The following is a 20,887-nucleotide window of genomic DNA, read 5'->3' on the forward strand; positions in this document are numbered from 1 at the left end:
GCTGTACACTCTGCCCTGACCCACCTGGACAAAACCAACACAGAATGCTATTGATAGACTTTAGGCTGGTCAACAGACTCCATGACCTGGGGATCAGCCCCTCTCTCTGTACCTGGACTTTGGATTTCCTAACCAACAGACCCCAGTCTGTCAGGTTAGACAACTTGCGGTGTGGTGAGCTGACAGCAACTTGGTCCTCAACGCAAATAAAACCAAGGAGCTCATTGTGGATTACAGGAAGTCTAAAAGGCTACAGTCTCACCCCAGTTCTAACTGATGGCACTGAGGTGGTGCGTGTGTCAAGCTTCTAATTCCTGGGTGTCCACATCTCCGAGGACCTTTCCTGGACACTCAAAAAAGGCACAGAAGGCTAAAGAAAGGCCGCCTGTCCACCAAGATCTTTATGAACTTTTACCGCTGCACAATCAAGAGCATTCTGACTAACTCCGCCACAGTGTGGTTTAGCAGCTGCTCCATAGCCGACCGGAAGGCCCTGCAACTGGTGGTGAAAACCGGCCAGCACATCACTGGTGCCCAACTTCCTGCCATCGCAGACCTCCAGTGGAAGCCATGTCTGTGCAGGGCGCGTGGGATCATCAGGGACCCTTAACACCCATGCTACAAACTGTATGCCCTCCTACCATGAGACAGGAGGTACAGGTCTCTTTGGTCCCGCACCAGCAGGCTCAGGAACAGTTTCTTCCTATCCACTGTAACCCTGCTGAACTCTGTGACCAGAGAACTCTGTGAACTCTGTTACCCATCACTAAACATACCCTCCCCCGCCTCTCAGGGACGTTGTTGCACTACTCCATTTTTATTACTTTGACACTGCCTTGCAATGCCTTACTCTGACAATGGAAGTTTTAAGTTGTTACAGGTACTTGTCTACCTCGGGAAAATCACTGCTGTTATCCCTGCATTTCAGTTGCACATGCTACTTTACTCCTTTAGTTTGCCTAGATTACACATCTAGAATGGCCTTTAGAACTGCCATTTGTACCTGCACAACTATTATCCCACTTGTATTATACACTATACGTAATACTTGGAATTGTTTTGCCCTCCTCTATTTGCCTTAATTGTACATTTTGTATTGCCATTTGTATTGCATTTGCCTCCATTGCACATCTATACATTCCACTTGTAATATATACATACATATGCTTAATACTTGTAAATACTTGTAAATGTTCTGCCCTCTTCTGTTTGCACTTCTTGTTAGATGATAACTGTATTTCGTTGTACTGTACTTGTTCAATAATAAAGTAAAATTGAATCTAATCTTATCTAATGATTGACTGGGAGGCACATATTTTGGCGATGGCTGACAGAAACTGCGTCCCCATGTTTATTGAATAACAATCTAGTCCATCTAATTGTTTCTAACTATCACAATGACTGCATAGCTCAATTCACAAGCATGTTGCATTCAACCCAGAGGTTGCGGTTACATTTCTGATGATTCGGAAATGTAAGGCTGTTCACCTTTTGTAATTTTTGGAAAATCCTAACTTTACATACCAGAGGACACAAATGTCAGCCATAGGTGTTGAGGGAACGTCCAATCCCGAATGAAATAAACCAATTGAATGTGTTGATGTGGGAGAGAAACAATAACTGTAAGTTTAGACGTTTTTGGAACAATCCCTCTCCAGTAAGGTAGAGACTCCTGTTTCTTACCCACACCTGCATGATATTAGGCATAGTGCTGACAGTAGGGGAGGTGACAACCAATGTGACGCTTACAGAATGGTGCTGTGTAGAATAGGACTTTCGGCACGGCTCATAGAAAATTATTGTTACAGTAAAGCAAATGTATTAAATCTATGTAGCTCCGTCTTTGTAGTCTGTTAATGATGTTCTTTGTTCTGTTGTGTCATGTTTTTGTGTGTACACGTTCTGAGTGGGGCAATGGATTGCAATGTTGGTTTTAACAGTATTTAGTTATGGTTTCGTACTGCATTATGTCACATTTGATGTTTTGTGTGGGCACAGGAAGAGTAGCTGTCGCTTCAGGCAAATTGCTAATCATGGTCCTAAATACAGGTATTATTAATGATCCCCTTAAGGATCAGGCCCTAAATCTCAATTTCGGCCTAAAATGACATACCAAATCTAACTGCTTGAAGCTCAGGACCTGAATCATGTAGACTCTTACGCTGGGTTTAATTTGAAAGGAGAAACTTTTTAGTTTGTGGAGATGTTAAATTAATATAGATAATATAACTCAATAGATCTGTCAGAAGGTTAATAATTGACTAAGTTCTGGGTCCACACATTGATATAGAATGAGGACCAGAACCAGGACCTGCATTTGAAATAATAATATATTCCATGACCAGCTGAAATCTAACCCTGCTCAACCAATAACATGTTTTCAACCGATGTTCAGGGCTGATGCTCATTGTTCTAATTTAGGAAAATCCTAGTAGGCATGGTTGTAATGGATTGGCGATGGTTAAAGAGCAGTGCTGTGAGATTAGGATTTTATGGCCTACTCAGATAAAACAATTAGTTCACTGAAGCAAACAGTATATTAAAATGTTTCTAGCTCTCTTTCTTGTAATTCAATGTTCTTTATTCTGTTTTCATTGTTTCTGTCTTCAATCAACTACAATCCTGCTTTTTTAAATTTGACTTATTCATCTTTTTTTTTTAAGTTGAGCGAACACATTTATTTGACTTATTTGTAATTATTTTAACTTAATCCCTCAAAACAGTTTTTCCAGTGCATCCACCATCAGCTCCAGTGCAACACCTTTTTACAGGACTTCTGGGCACTGAAAATACGCAGTGATCAGGATTTTAACTCCTGGCTGCAAATTGGCTGTACTTCAACGCATTATTATTTTCAAGGAAACGCAGGATTTACAGTGAAAAAAGTAACAATTTGACAAACAGCTGCATTCTTGATATATATATATATATATATATATATATATTTTTTTTTTTTTTTTTTTTTTTTTTTTTACAAATATAAAGAAATGTATAAAGAAAATGTGTTTAGCTTAAGAAAAAAATCATACAAATGAATATAAATGAATGCTATTGGGGCATAAATGGTTTCCAAAGTGGGAGAAAATATACACTCACCTAAATGATTATTAGGAACCCCATACTAATAATGTCTTTGACCCCCTTTTTCCTTCAGAACTGCCTTAATTCTACGTGGCATTGATTCAATAAGGTGCTGAAAGCATTCTTTAGAAATGTTGGCCCATATTGATAGGATAGCATCTTGCATTTGATGGAGATTTGTGGGATGCACATCCAGGGCACGAAGCTCCCGTTCCACCACATCCCAAAGATGCTCTATTGGAATGATATCTGGTGACTGTGGGGGCCATTTCAGTACAGTGAACTCATTGTCATGTTCAAGAAACCAATTTGAAATTATTCGACCTTTGTGACATGGTGCATTATCCTGCTGGAAGTAGCCATCAGAGGATTGGTACATGGTGGTCATAAAGGGATGGACATGGTCAGAAACAATGCTCAGGTAGGCCGTGGCATTTAAACAATGCCCAATTGGCACTAAGGGGCCTAAAGTGTGCCAAGAAAACATCCCCCACACCATTACACCACCACCAGCAGCCTGCACAGTGGTAACAAGGCATGATGGATCCATGTTCTCATTCTGTTTACACCAAATTCTGACTCTACCATCTGAATGTCTCAACAGAAATTGAGACTCATCAGACCAGGCAACATTCTTCCAGCCTTCAACTGTCCAATTTTGGTGAGCTTATGGAAATTGTAGCCAGATGAGTGGTACCCGGTGGGGTCTTCTGCTGTTGTAGCCCATCCGCCTCAAGGTTGTGCGTGTTGTGGCTTCACAAATGCTTTGCTGCATACCTCGGTTGTAACGAGTGGTTATTTCAGTCAAAGTTGCTCTTCTATCAGCTTGAATCGGCCCATTCTCCTCTGCACTCTAGCATCAATAAGGCATTTTCGCCCACAGGACTGCCGCATACTGGATGTTTTTCCCTTTTCACACCATTCTTTGTTAACCCTAGAAATGGTTGTGCGTGAAAATCCCAGTAACTGAGCAGATTGTGAAATACTCAGACCGGCCCGTCTGCAACCAACAACCATGCCACGCTCAAAATTGCTTAAATCACCTTTCTTTGCCATTCTGACATTTAGTTTGGAGTTCAGGAGATTGTCATGACCAGGACCACACCCCTAAATGCATTGAAGCAACTGCCATGTGATTGGTTGATTAGATAATTGCATTAATAAGAAATCGAACAGGTGTTCCTAATAATCCTTTAGGTGAGTCAATGACAAATGAGTGAGTTTTTGAGATCAAATATGCTTGCGTTCTACACTATTATAAAAAGTATGTCCGGAAATGTCCTACAATATTCTGTGTAGAACAGTCATTTATGTTCCAACTACTTTCATGGAGCTTGAGTGCAAAATGTGTGTAATTGTTGGAGTTACAGCTTTCCATAAATATCTTGTAATAGTTTGCAGCTCAAACTGTTCAGAGTTTCCATTAAAGGATTGGCCCCTCTGCCACAACAGGATTCACGGTTGTCTCACAAACACAGCTGTAACATTCATGAAGTCTGGAGTTCAAACACAATGTTTAAAAGGGGTTTAAAGTCCAAATCATGCCCATTGGGTTAAACTTCAATAATTAGAATTGTAACGTGTCATTCGTGACACTTTACAATGAGATTTTTACCTACAGGCAAGCTCCCACTTCTATTGATGTGCAGTATTTCTGGGATACTTTGAGAAAAGTAATTAGTATTCAAACTGTAGCTGATGGCAGTAGCCAATATTAATAACCATGAATAAGTGTAGCCTAAAAGCAATCTGAGAGCAACACACACATACACACACACACACACACACACACACACATAGACACACCTAAGGTGTGCATATAGGTCCAATACTCTGCAACATAAAATGTAGATCATTTGGATCATTGCATATTGAATTATGATTTTTCAATGCTGTAGATGACCAGGGACGTTGTGTGTAATAATTATTTAACTAGGAACTCTTGATGCTAATGTTTTTAGAACAAATAAGTAACATAATATCAAGTTATTCTGGATAAAAGCGTTGAATGATTTGAAGGAACACTGCCTCTAACGTTTTCAAGGCTGAATGTATCCTTATCTTCCCTTACCCAACGGGACCAGATTAGTATTAGTCCAGGGTGGTTCAGCTGTGGGGGGGCGGGTTGTAATACTGCTATTCTGTCCCCTGTATGCGTTGCTCTGATCGAGTAGACAAATAAATACTGAGAATAAGTACTGAGATACTTGAATGATGACATGGGCACTAAAGCAACATGTACATACAGCACTCAATCCTACGCCGTGTGAAAAGCAAAGCTTCTCCAAGGATCAACAAAGGTAGATGGAAGAAGATAGAAGAATAACAAAAGAGCATGCTTTCTCTGAGAAAAATGTAGCTGAGCAAAAAAGGAAGATGACACTTGACCTTCCCATGTGACAAAAAGTGAACAATAAAACTAATGTACTAGGATTAGAACAGACTTTAGCTACTACATTATACTACACTAGTATAAAATAAAATGTATTGCATATTTTTACAACGGCATGTGTCTATAGCAAGTGTGAGGAGACTGCAAATTGATAAATGGGCCAGTGAGAAAGTTTAAATTGGGGATTATCTCAGGCACTTGGAACAATGTTACAAAAGAAAATTAAAAAAATGATAGGAAACATTAACTTAAAAATGTCATTTTTCTGGTTATTTCTCACTGTATTTATGCTAGTAGTACAGTCAATACCTGAAACAACCAGCACATTACAACTTTGTATATATATTTTTTTATCATCCTGAATATACATAAAGAATTAAGAGACAACTGCAAAATTATCAGTTTCTCTGGTTTTACTATTCATAGGTATGTTTTTGAGTAAAATGAATAGTTTTGCTTTATTTCATAAACTACTGACATTACTCCCAATTCCAAATAAAAATATTGTAATTTAGAGTATTTATTTGCAGAAAGTAACAACTGGTCAAAATAACCGATAAAAGATAAATTCATTTTCATTTTTCAACAACAACATATTAATGTTTTGACTTAGGAAGAGTTCAGAAATCCATATTTGGTGGAATAACCCTGATTTTTAATCACAGCTTTCATTCATCTTGGCATGCTCTCCACCAGTCTGTCACATTGCTGTTGGGTGACTTTATGCCAATCCTGGCACCGAAATTAAAGTAACTCAGCTTGGTTTAATGGCTTGTGACCATCCATCTTCCTCTTGATCAAATTCCAGAGGTTTTGAATGGGGTTCAGGTCTGGAGATTGGGCTGGCCATGACAGGGTCTTGATCTGGTGGTCCTCCTTCCACACCTTGATTGACCTGGCTGTGTGCCATGGAGAATTGTCCTGCTGGAAAGAGTTAGGGAATATTGTCAGAGCAGAAGGAAGCAGGCGTTTTTCTAGGATAACCTTGTACTTGGCTTGATTCATGCGTCCTTCACAAAGACAAATCTGCCCAATTCCAGCCTTGCTGAAGCATCTCCAGATCATCACTGATCCTCCACCAAACTTCACAATGTGGCAAGACACTGTGGCATGTAGGCCTCTCCAGGTATCCATCTAACCGTTAGATGACCCAGGTGTTGGGCAAAGCTTGACAATTTGACTCGTCAGAGAAGATGACCGTACTCCATTCCTCGACGGTCTAATCCTTATGGTGTTTTGCAAACTTCAGCCTGGTTCTTCTTTGCTTCTCATTGATGAAGGGATTTTTTTCTAGCTTTGCACGACTTCAGCCCTGCCTCTAGGAGCCATCCTCGCCGTGCACTTCACCCCAACTGTTGTTTGCCATTCTTTTTGTAGGTCACTTGATATCATCCTATGGTTGAGTGACATTCAAATGAGTTGACTGTCATCTTGGTCACTGGACAGTCGTTGTCCCCAATGTCTGTTGCCTGACCGTGTTCTTATAAACCTCCGTCTTTGAAATTTTCTGGATGGATGTAACCTGACGCTCACTGTATTCCTCTGCCAGTAAAGCCAGAATTGAACCCTCCTTTTCCTCACTCAGAGCTTTTCTTTTTAACTCTTTTGTCATGCTGAATAATTGTTTCTTAATTCAAATTACCTTTGAGGTACTACTTGCACTGTTTTTGCCATCCAGCTGGTCCTATTTTAAGAGGATAGTGATGACCACAGCAGTGGTTTTTATACTTTTCCTTGTTAAATTTGATTTAGGTTCTGGTAATCACCTAATCAGTACCTTAATTAAATAAAATGAGGTGTGTCTGTGTTGGAATTTAACAGACACTGGAATGGAATGGCTGCCATGCTGATTTAAGGAAAATTTGCTGTTTTGTGCTCAGGAGAGTGTTTAATATTCTCCTTTCTGTTACATGGTGAAGCCAAAACATAGATATTGCCACAACATCGCCACATTTTGCCTTACTTTCCCCTCAAATCTTGGCATAGAGCCTTTGTCCAGTTTTTGCATTTCTGGTTGGCCTGGTGGCGGTACATTGGCAAAACCCAATATGATAATTCGTGTTTCAATTTTTTTGCCAAACTAACTGCCCTCCGAAGGCAGCTTGCCTCAAGAGGTTTAGGGGTGGGAGTCTAGGGGTAGGACTTATTGTTCTCACCTTTAAAACAAAATTTCATGTCAGATAGATATGCTGTATGCTACTTGCAACATTTGTTCTTGCATAATTGAAATTACAGTAGTAATGATCGTGTTGATTTAGACAAATATTTAACCTGATTTTCTATCCATTTACATTTCAGATGTTTAAAGTTGATTGTATGAATCTGAAACATGGTTGAAGAATCTTTGAATCCAATTACGTAGTTTTCAACTGTTCTGTTGCCTATCGTTATATTAGAAGAAAAAAGGTTTCATGTCAGTTTGGACTCTTGGAGAGTGGCTGGCTATTTATCGTACCTATATTTACTCATCCACTACTCACATGGCAGTGCTCTGTAACTCAGCTGGTGTAGTATTGTGTTTGCAACTTTAAAATGGAGACAGCTTCAACAGCATCGCTTGTGCTGTCACAGATGCCATAATGGGCAAAGGTACAAAGGCGAAACCCAAATGTACACCCCTTCTGTAGAACCACACGTCTAAATGTGGGATTCACTGAAGAAAAATGTTCTTGCTGTCATAAACAGTGTATCTCGTTCTCACAGCTTGCCAGAGTCTGCAGAGATTTATTAGGTAGTTCATTTCCCAGTCCCTGCCAACCCTACAGGGAGATGCTCATGGAACATGTCAACACTGACTCCCAGTGCCAGTCACATGCATTTTGCTTCAAAGAGATAGCTTTGACAGCTGATGTCATGCCTCTTAGTTGCTTCATGACACATCATTCCCTCATGTTAATTTGGTGCCCTTCATTTGATATAGACATACTGTACACTGGGCTTTTACTGATTACCAACGATTTACTTTTTACTATATGTCTGAGGTTGATTTCCAAAACTATTTATGGTTTTGAATATGGCAAATGACGGTTAAGTTTGAAATTGCTTCATATGATCTGTCTACAGCGGAGCTGAAGTGTGGGTTATACATATTTATTTCTAACAAAATAATCCAAAGTCTCCTCTTGATCATCTCATCAAGCAGATCCAAAATGCCAGAAGCCCCAAACTATCAATGTGTGTTATATTTCCTTTTAGCAGCAAACAATGGCTACAGGGAAATTCTAGACATGGCAACCTAGCCTTTAAAACCATAGCATCGCCATGGGGATGCCTGTGTCTGTAGTTCGTAATGGAGGTATTTCAATAACAGGACAAGAAAGGGGAATTGCTGTTGCATAAACTATTCATCTATGTATCTGATGTTGTCCTAACTGTATACAGTAGTCCCTCCATTTTAAATTGAAGAAAGTAGAGTGGGTGAATAAAAGCAAATGCAAATGAAGGAAAAACTGGGATGAAAAAAGATAAGTAAACATCTTTCTCTGGATGAAGAGAGTACATTTTAACCTGTATAACATTCATAGTTTAAAGCATACTGTTCTAGGATGTCAAAGTATAACTCTGTGAACTTGATGTAAAATCTAAATGTTGCCTACGCACACATTATTTAGTTCCACCCTCTGAATAAGTCAGTGAAGCCTTTGGCTTTCAACATTCTGAATTTCTCATCCTTCTGGACAAACTATGTCCATCCGTGTGGAACCGTGAGTTGACGTTCCGGACACTGACCCCATGCAACATTGATGACTTGTCTGGAAGTGCTGTGGCAACCTGCCTGGCAGGGCAGGTCAACACTGGGTGATGGTCCGAGGCAATGGGGATGCTGATGTGCTTGTCATTTAATGTTCAACCTCAGGGGAGGGGCAAGGCCAGCAGTAGGGAATAACAGCCTTCAACAGTCGCTGAGGAAAGTCACTGCCTGTAGAATACTATATTAAGCAACTTTTTGTTTGTACCATTTCATTAATTGTCGTGATGAAATCTTGATGGGGGCTATTGATCTGTCTCAGCAAGTTCAATTCCGATAGTGGACTAGTGTGAAAATACAAGCAATACTTGACTACCATACCTGGGCTCTCATGGCTGTTCCAGCCCTTCAGGAGGGCAGCTAAGCCCAGTCAACGTTGTTTTCTCTTCGTGCATCCCAACAGTGGATCCGACTTCATCTTAAAAAGAATGTGAAAAACTGAAACCTTACCACAGCCCTGTTCCTCCACCTCCCATCACCACAGCCCTGTTCCTCCACCTCCCATCATCACAGCGTTGTTCCTCCACCTCCCATCACCACAGCCCTGTTCCTCCACCTCCCCACCACCACAGCCCTGTCACCCCACCTCCCCACTACCACAGCCCTTTTCCTCCACCTCCCCACCACCACAGCCCTGTTCCTCCACCTCCCCACCACCACAGCCCTTTTCCTCCACCTCCCCACCACCACAGCCCTGTTCCTCCAATTCCCATCACCACAGCCCTGTTCCTCCACCTCCCATCACCACAGCCCTGTTCCTTCACCTCCCATCACCACAGCGTTGTTCCTCCACCTCCCATCACCACAGCCCTGTTCCTCCACCTCCCCACCACCACAGCGCTGTTCCTCAACCTCCCATCACCACAGCCCTGTTCCTCCACCTCCTCCACACCACCACAGCCCTGTCAACCCACCTCCCCACCACCACAGCCCTGTTCCTCCACCTCCCCACCACCACAGCCCTGTTCCTCCACCTCCCCACCACCACAGCCCTGTTCCTCCACGTCCTCCCCACCACCACAGCCCTGTTCCTCCACCTCCCCACCACCACAGCCCTGTCACCCCACCTCCCCACTACCACAGCCCTTTTCCTCCACCTCCCCACCACCACAGCCCTGTTCCTCCACCTCCTCCCCACCACCACAGCCCTGTCAACCCACCTCCCCACCACCACAGCCCTGTTCCTCCACCTCCCATCACCACAGCCCTGTTCCTCCACCTCCCCACCACCACAGCCCTGTTTCTCCAATTCCCATCACCACAGCCCTGTTCCTCCACCTCCCCACCACCACAGCCCTGTCACCCCACCTCCCCACTACCACAGCCCTTTTCCTCCACCTCCCCACCACCACAGCCCTGTTCCTCCACCTCCCCACCACCACAGCCTTGTTCCTCCACCTCCCCACCACCACAGCCTGGTTCCTCAACCTCCCCACCACCACAGCCCGGTTCCTCCACCTCCCCATCACCACAGCCTTGTTCCTCCACCTCCCCATCACCACAGCACTTTTTCCTCTTCCTTTTATCACTGACAATCATGATAGCATTGAGTCAGGGCCAGCACCAAGATGACATGCCTGAGGGTGCATTTTGTACAAATGAGGGAGCATGTCTAATACCACTGCGCTGCGATAGGAAGTCGTTGGTCTATGATGATCGCAACGTGTTGACTGTGACGATCAGACTGGGTCGAACTCATATACGATAGGCTATGTACTGTATATAGGGAAACATACCTGCATACCTGACATACTTTGCCCTCTTCTAATTGAAACTTCTGGTTAGATGTTAACTGCATTTCGCTGTACTGTACTTGTTCAATGACAATGAAGTTGAGTCTAATCTAATCTAAAACTGAAAAAAATATCAGAGGGCATTTTATTTAGCTATTTATACTTGTTTCTCAAAGAACCATATAAACAACCTACCAGTTTAAAAAAATCTACCGCGAAAGGTTCTTCAAATTGTTATCTGGGGAACCATTAAAATTGAGATCTTTGAACAGAAACTTAGAGATTCCAGCACAGTTTCAATGTAAAGAACCCCTGAAGCACCCCCCAAGAACATTTTCTTTGTAGAGTTTATTAATGTGATGCATCGACACATCATTGTGATTGTAGCGAAACAGATGCTACATAATATGTATTGACTTCTTCCCAGATCCACTTTGGTAAGTAATGAAAAGCACAGTGATGGATTCAGAGTAAGTGAATGACCGCTCAATTCAAATCCTGGAAATTTATGTTGTATCTTGGTGGAATTGATAGACTTAGCTCCAACTGCATTTTTCCTAGAATGGAATTGAGAGAATGTGTGTGTGTGTGTGTATGTATTGAATAAATATAGAATTGTGTTTGAGCCTGCAGTTCAGAAATAAGGGAACCTTCCATCAACATAAAGGCCTTATAAATTCAAATAATGAATGCAAATAAAAAACTCAATCAGACCAATTTGCATTTACAGGTCACATGGATCACCTTTGTTTATGACCAGGTAACCTTTGCTTATTTGAAGTTTTTAAGAAGTCCATTCCTTAAAATGAAAAGTTGAATGTGTCTATTGACTGAGAACAAACCATTTCCTCCCAGATGGTTCATGGTTAATAAACTCACACTTTGCTTCAAACATTAATGTGACAGATTATTAATAAGACATAGTACTACATACCGAAATAAAAAAAATCCATCTAAAAAGCCAGAGGTGCATCGTAACTAATTACAAATACTCTCCTCACTGTGACTGAATTTGCAAGGGCATGCACTTGCTAGGATATTTCATGACTCTTTCCACCTGTGATGAGTGACTGAAAATATGAGTTTGAGTATGTGAGTATGCCATGAGTGAGGGAATGAGTAAGTAAATTAACTCAGTTCCTACTGTTCCATAATTCCCTCTTGTCCATTTTCAAGGCAATGCATGGAAAATCACAGCTTGACATTCAGGTATCCATAGCAGAATGTGCTAATTATCTTTTTTTATTTTTTTTAAAGTAACTCAATTACTTAAACACAGTGTCTGAGTAGTTTTCAATGGTTATGTGTGGAAGATTTGCTAACTTTTTCCAACCCTGGGAGAAACACCCAGAAGCATATGGATGAATATGTTGGGTACAGACTGTACACAGCAGCCTTCTGGTACAACCACCTTTATGTACTCAAATATTCTCAACAACAGGAATAGGTATCCAGCTTACATACAAATGCACCCTTTAAAGAAACAGAACCCGGAGGCATCTTTAGGTGTTCCTTAGATTGCAACACTGTCGGAACCTCTAAAAGTGCCTCCAGTAGTAAAACACTATGCACAATAATAACAACATTGAGAGGTGTGTAGAGTACAAATAAAGTGCAATACCAACTATTAATAAACAGTACATTCTTAGTTCAAATCAAAAACAAGATAGGGGCCTGTAGTATCATCATCATCTAAAATGATGTTTAACATACATGGAGAATGTTTCACAGGGCAAGGATATTTTTTTTTAAATAATTGTCTTTTGTAAATAAACCAAAAATAATTTATGGATCCAAGTAGCTGCCATCAGAGTCGCATTTAGTGTAATTTAATAGTTTGAGTTAATTCTAAGAATAATATAGATTGTTCGCGAAGCTGGGAGTTTTTTCTTACTCCTCTTAAAATAACGCGGTCAATGAGTTATGTAATGTTATGTGTACTTTTCTATTATGCTTAGTTATTAGATATGCTAACATGTTAGTTAATTGCTAATATGCTAGTGAAGTTTTTGTGATAGACTACCTACATTTTTGTACATGGATTGTATAAGCTATATTTTGTGTTGAAAGATTTATTTTATTATTCTCTATGATAATGCTCTGTATGGCACTGCAGTCATTTTATTATTTCGTTTTTTATCTAGTTTTCATGAACATGTTGAAAGCATGTTCACGGCATGGATGTGTGAATAAACGCCTGTGATCAAAAGAATACCTTGTGTTTGTGATTTATCCTGAGGGGAGTAATACCAGATAAAACTCATGGGCCTACATCACAAATAACCATTAGCGCATTAAATATCAGCAGCCTAAGTGGCCTCTGTTTTAAGAACAAAATCACTCCGAGAACCAAGTTATTCATTTTCTCTTCTAGTTAATGCTAAGCCAATATAAAGTTGTTTTAAGATGAATTTTTTATTGATATTTTTGCAATTTGATATGGAGTTCTAGGACCTCTGTGTAACATCCAGGCATGGTTGCATTTCTATGTTCACTGTCTTTATGTTCACGTTTTTTCTGTTTCTATGTTCATTGCCCTCACTTGTGTCTTATTTAGTCATCGCCTGTGTTTCGTTTACCCCGATTATGTTCCCATTTTGTTTCTTCCTGCCCAGTGTACCTGGTCACTCATTGTTTCCTGTATGAATTGTTACACTGTAGCTTCAGCCAAAAAATATGGACACATATATGAGATTAGAATGACTGTGGCTTTGGTGTTAGTGATTGGAAATCAAGACTTTCTTTAGCATACAAGGTTTTCGTGAAATTGAGCAGAATCTTTTTTCATTGTCTCAAGGTTTTCAAACACACTGCACAGTAGTGACACCTGCTGGTCAGGAACAAATGTCATGTTTACTGTAAATATAAATATAAAACTTTCCAGAATATCCTACGGGACATCATGGAGCATTGGATAGATGTGCGTTTTGCAAAGGGGAATTAGAATGTATCCCACCTTCTTCTTGCCTTTCCAGCTAAAAATGTTTCAACTGTGCATCCGTTCTTCTGTTTTGTATTTAGGCAAGATTGTCATAAGGTAAACAAAATAAAATGAATAATTTAAACAACAATAAACAATATTGTTTGCACTCAAAAAGTCAAACATCTGGTTTTGTCTGGCATCGCAACAAGATAGTGACTGAGAGTCGACGACGCAACCAGCTCGGCAAGTGTGCGACTCAACATGTTAACAACTTTTTAAAATAAATGACTAAACAAGGTGACCAGTAGAGGTCAGTGTTTGAAAGTCTCAGGTACTGAACAACCATAAAAGCCTGCAAAGAGGCTTTGGAAGAAACACGTGATCAAACGAGGCTTGGACATCACGAATCACGTGGTTTTACACCGATGCAAGCCACAGATTAGAATGGGTCGAAACTTCAAAGCAAGCTTTGATTCTGATCAACAATCATTGAAAAACCTTTGCATCCTTGGTGTTATGGAGGCTGCGGAAGACAAAATGTTAACATGAAAATAAATCTGATTATTTCAGTGTGCTGTCACATAAAACCTAAACTAAAACTGGATTCAACATTGTGACAGTGATGTCAGATTATTATAAAAGCACTAACCTTACCTACTTAGCTATGGTTAATTTGATTAGATTAAACTTTATTGTCATTGAACAGTACAAGATACAGTACAACAAAATGGATCCAAGTGCAAATAGATGGTAGAAAATCTATTTACAAACATTAAGTATGTGTGTATTACATCTGGTATGTGTAGATGTGCAATTAATGCAAATCCAGTCCAAAGTGCAATCAAGGGAAACAGATGAGGGCGGAACGTTTACAAGTACAAGGCATAGTGTATGTTAAGTGGGATAACAGTTGTTCGGGTACAATTGACAATTTCTAAATGGCATACAAGATGTGCAAATGAGGCAAATGAAGGAGTAATGTAGTAGGGTAGCATGAGCAACCGTGACGCAGAGATATCAGCACGAAGGTCCTCGGGGTAGACGTGTGTGTAACGGCTGTAAAGATTAAAGTACAACAGCAATACTAAATGTGCAAAGAGGCTAATTGAATGTACAAGATGCATGTGCAAAGGAAATGCAGGGATAGCAGCAGTGAGGTTCCTGAGGTAGACAAGTACATGTAACCACTGAACGTCCATTATCAGGCTTTGCAGGGCCTTCCGGCCGGCTACGGAACAGCTGCTTAACCTCACTGAGGTGCAGTTTGTCAGAATGCTTTCGATTGTGTAGCTGTTAAACTATCGGATGGCAGTGCACGATTTCAACTATAGATAGGGATTTAGCTTTTCATGTTTACTTTTTAGCTTAGCTTTCGGTTGATAGAACTGCAGACCTTTGACCCTGGGGTTTAGTCATTTGTTAATCAAAAAACATGCCAAAAAACATATACCTGTATATTTTTTCTTTTAATTTTATTAATAAGCTAGCGAATACACTAAAACCATAACTAGGCTGGAGTTGCAAAATGTACACCTTTAATCATTTCATCCAAACTGTTTGGATTCTTTATTTGCAGCCTGTATTGCGGGGGGGAACTGTAGAATAGCATTTAGGAAATACTCAACAAGCTGCAAGTCTCACCTTTCCTATCTACTCATTGGTTTTCATGAGAACACTAAACCACATAGATCAATGAAAGATGGATGAGGGGGATTAATCCAATTTGCATTCTAAAACACTAAAAACAAAATTGGTTTCACAATCTATATTGAATAATCCTCAAAGTAGAGAAACACGTGAGTTTGTATAACTCCAGGTCCACATTCTACAAAGATCCAGCAAAAATGGAATGCACTTCCTGTAAAGAAACACAACACAATGTGTATCTTAAGTTCAAACATGTCTACGTGATGCATGCATTTTTCAACCTGTTATGTTCACATTTGGTTTTGCTCTTTGTCCGGTGGGGACAGAAAAACAAACACCAGGAACAGGCGGACCCAATGGCTGTGGCTGGTTTAGTCCAAGTGAAAAGTTGCAAGTCCCTCTCACCAGTTATGTCTTCAAACCGCGAGTTACTTCCTGCTTCCAGTGTGGTAAAGCATTAACACACCTTACTCACGTGTGCTCTGCAGCTTCTCAAGGAACCCCTACCCTGACAGTCTAAAAAGGTAAAAAAAAAAAAAAAAAGACTAATGGCAGAGTTCTCCCATCTGTGTGAAGTTTATTTTTGTAAACTTTATTTTATCCTGAAAGATCCAACAGGACCTGTGACGTTACGTTTTTTTAATTATCTTGAAGTATCCCCCACAAAGCTCTCTTTTTAGAATTGATAGATATTGAGCATGAAAGTAATTGAATTAAGCATGACACAATGTATGAGAGTACTAGTAGGACTAGTAGGACACTAGGTAGGAAATGTGATGTCCCATTACTGATGGGTCCCAAACACCCTGTCCATACCACCTGTTAGGAACTGTGTATGTGACTGTCATAGGACTCTCTGAATAGACCCTTGGGTCATAGGTTGGAATACGCCATACAAGGGTATTTTGTAGGACCTATAATAGTCTGTGTAATGGTTGGCTATGAACACTGACCACCTCCTATGTGTCCTGGTATAAATGACTGTGTTTACGTTGTAAGCATTTGGAGAGAACAATGAAAGAACTATGGAAGGTTATCATCGTAAACCTCATGCTGAATAAAGGCTCTCCCCTGACTTCTGGTTGCATTTATTTTGTTCATGGATCAAACTTGGACAGAATCTAACAGCATGGTGCCGTGAGCCGGATAGATGGATTTCACTCTGAATGGTGAGTCAAACCACTCTAAAAGAACAAGTCAGTTAAATCAGCATGAGTATCCAAATGAACACATCTGGAACAATAAGAAGACCTAGAAATGTCACTTTTAGGCAATGGAAACCTGTGGTGAGGACACGCAAGACTTACGTTGACACTGAAAGATGTGTTGTTAGTCTTAGTCCAGAGATTCCACAGAAGAAGATAAATCTTCGTTAAGTAATCTAGAAGTCCTTGCTAAATCTTCCTTGTTGTGATGGGAAGTACTTACTAGACTGAGTAGTAAGTGACACATGTGTAAAGTCCTAATATAGGCCACTGTTTAGTGTAAAGCTTCGGTATTCATCTAGAAGTCCTTGTTATTTGGATAGCAGGTTGACGCGTATGTAGTAATAATTTAAATCTTGTACAAGTAAGGGGAAGAAAAAGACGTCTTTAAACAACGTGGTAAATACAGGGACTGCAGCCCTCCCGTTGTAATTTAGAAAATGGTGAAATCCTTGGCCTATGAGATCAAAAATAATTTGAAAATAGATGACTGTCACCAAGAGATAATTCAAAAATATGCCATTGTTCCAGAATAAGATTTTTGGAGTTTTTTTGATATACAGAAAATATGGGAAGAATTTCAAAGAATGCCTGATGAATTACAAAAAACACAGTGGTCATTGATTGTGTTATCAGAAATTGAAAAATGGAATGATAAATTCCTCAAAGATAGAATGAGAAAGAATGTGTTCGGACGTCGGCTGAACAAATGGCTGAACTGGATAAGTTGGAAAAAGGAACTGGAAACATTGAAAGCAGGAACAACATCTAAAGACACTCAAAGCCCATTGAAAAAGAAATCATGAACATGTCACTATTGTGGAATCATTGGACATTGGCAGGATGAGTGTCGCAAGAAGAAGAAGAACCAAAGGAAAAGGACAGGATGCACAGACAGTTGGAACATGAGACATTCTATCAGCAGCAAGGAAAGATCTCCCATGTATGGAATTCAGGAATCAAAGACAGAGGATTTCCTGGTGATACCGGGAACTGACGTGAGCTTATAATCATTGATTAAGAGTTTTAAATATGTTTACAAAAATGAATCGAACCTAAATATTGAGTAGAGCTGGAACTTATCAAGGAAATCTGATCACTTCCCTTGATAATGACCATGCTTATTGAAGTGAATATTAATTTGAAGGCACTTTGATGGTATATAGCATGTTTTAATAAGCATTGGAAATAGCCTGTTTTGTTCTGTCATGCTTGAACATGTTTTAATAGGTATTCAAGGAATAGCCTGTTTTGTTGTGCTTTGTCATGTTCACTATGTAAATTTAAATCAAACGTATTTATTGCATTGATGATAATGTTTAAAACCGTAAGGCCTCAAGGAGGGTCGCACTACAGGCTTTAACACGTGGGTACATCTAACCCTAGTGATAAATTAGAAATTGGTAAAATTATGATTTTGTAATCTGGTAAAATAGTCTCATGGTTTTCTTACAAAAGGTTAAAATATTGTGTGTTCTCTCTCCTTAATATTATATCAGTGATAGAAGAATAATAGAAGAAGAATCCACATGGTGATAATCTTTAACGTTAAGAAGACACGCTGTGTCCCATGAGGATTGAATATGAATCCAAAACAGCCATAAGCCTTTACAGAGGGTTTCCCCCAGGTTGGAATGTGTGTGTGTTCTCTGCCTTGTCACAGGACAACTGGTGAGAGGGAAACAATACACATAGGGTAATATTTTTTTGAAGTAGACACATGGCTTTCCATGTGCACTGAATTTGATTCTAATGTATGTTATACATTGGTTTTAGACAAAAGATTGAGATTAAAGTCTAAAATTATGACAAAAAGGGTGAAAACTGCCAAAAGCGAGTTTATCCCCTACAATAACATTTTATATTTTATTTTGAATGTTGAATTGGCTTTGGTTAATTAGGAACATTTGAATTTGTTAGTTTTTTGTGTTTCTCTTACAACTAAGATGACATTTGTGTTTATAGAGCAAGTTAGATACTAAAAAGTTGACTGACTAAAATGGTCCCTTGGTTCAGAGAGCAGCACAGGGGGGAGGAGTGCTTGAGCCAACACCCCCACACACCCCCACACCCTGGGATAGCGAGAGTAACACAGGCTTACTTGGGTGGTCATGTCTGTTTTTGGTTTAGTCACAATTTTCACCAATGTTTTGGAATATCCACCAGATTGTTAAGTTATTGTATAGATATGACAAGCATATTTTTACTAACTGCGAACAAAACAGTAAATCTGAACCTTCACTTAACAAAGGATATCGGCTAATTTGAAAGAATAACATATGTTGCTACAGACAGTCTGAGGACCATGTATGGATTTTTTATATGTGGAAACCTAAATTTCATATACATTTTAAATAATCCATTTGACCTTTATTTATGGCTTGCCATGAGTGGGTGAAGCCAAGGGCTCCAGGAAGGGGGGCAGACCCCTAGGACGACCCCAAACAACCTCTCCCATTAAATCAGGGTAGCCTATTTCTAAGGGTTAAAGTTGAGTGTTCAGACTGGTCTCAACTGTGGTAATTTCCTCAACGTAAGCAAATTCAGTTTTGGGATGATCAAACATTGAGTAGAGGTTAGAGACATTTTCTACCCAATAGCTTTAACATTGAAATGCATGACTTTTGACCAAAAGTCATCCTCCATTGTTGATGACAGAGTCATTTCAATGTCAATAGAACCACAGACGTGGTCAAATATAAGTTGTGATTTAGTGTTTGGCTGAATGCAACTATTTGGAATAAAAATGAATCAAAGTTGGAGAATTTTACTTAAATGCAGAAGGTTAATCAAGACATTGTTTGTCACAAGGTAGTTTGGTCGTTGCCTTTGAAAATGCTAAATTTGGGTGCTGTAGATATGCTAATACAATCGCCCTGGTGGTTGCAGTAGGTATACCACTGGAACATGGGCTGGAGTTTTTTCTCCTACAACTTAGGTGCTCAGCTTATCCCCTAGTGGGCAAACCAATTTAGTTAGGCATGTGCCAAGAAACTTCAGGGTATTCTAAATTCATGATAGCCATTTAAAGAATATGAGAGCTGTTTAGCTCTGTAAGACAAAGGTGTCACTGGGTTATATGGTTTATAATTCCTTCGCACAAGACTGGTGCACATTGATGTCTTTGATTATGTTAGTGAATGTTTGTGTTTTTAACATTTCCACTTTGTTGTTTTTGATGAATATACAGTATGCAATCCCATATTGAATGGATTCTAGATCCATCCCTGTTACCAGTTCTCTATTTTTACATGTCCGTCCCAAAATGATGGCCAGTGTAGGCTCAGGATGGCGCCTCCTGTGGCCATATTCGCCATGATTCTGCTTTCACTCATGGTGTCGCTTTCCGTTGACTTAATGAAGTGAAAGCAGGGGGGATGTATGATATGATCATTGATTATGATTGGAAAGAGTTGAGCTTAGGGCTCAAAGCAAATCAAATTGGTACTTAAAAGGAGTTACATGAACATTTAGTATTTTTTCTGTTTGCATAGTTATAATGGTGCATTGGAATCTGCTATGTTTAACATATTCTATTCTTAGGATTTGTTTTAATTGTTTATTTGGAAACTGTTTGTTTGACGTAAGGTCTAACATTTTAATGGTGGAATAGCATAGATGTAACCATTTTTGATTTGGCTAAGCAAAGTCAAGTCTGATCAGACAACGGAATCTCATTCCACTGCCAGGTGCTATTTGAGCATAAATATAGCACATTGAATGAAACATCAACCAAGCTAATTCTGGATGGAAAAGGACATTTTGACATAGACTTTTATGGAAACTTGTCCGAATAGGGTGTATGCTTCATTCTGATGATGGAACTTCTGAGATCCACAAGTTTTCAGGACTGATCTATTGTCTTCATTGTTGGGAGTTGACGGAACCATACCCAGTGGATGAAAGTCTGATGGACTGTTGAACCACATTAATCGTTGTTTTCAGGATATCACAACCCCTTTTCTGATGATACATCACGTCACTGACTGGACACAGACAACTGAGTATGTGAGTACCAGCAACATGTTCAAGAAGGATTTCAACCACAACCACATGGGTCACATCTGTTCCAAATCTTCCTGACCACTCACATGGCAGAACGATGCCAGGGTCAGATCACTTGGCTTCACATTTCATTTCCAGATGAATCATCGACAG

The sequence above is a fragment of the Esox lucius genome, chromosome 1, assembly GCF_011004845.1.
Source record: "Esox lucius isolate fEsoLuc1 chromosome 1, fEsoLuc1.pri, whole genome shotgun sequence".
Lineage (NCBI taxonomy): Eukaryota > Metazoa > Chordata > Actinopteri > Esociformes > Esocidae > Esox > Esox lucius.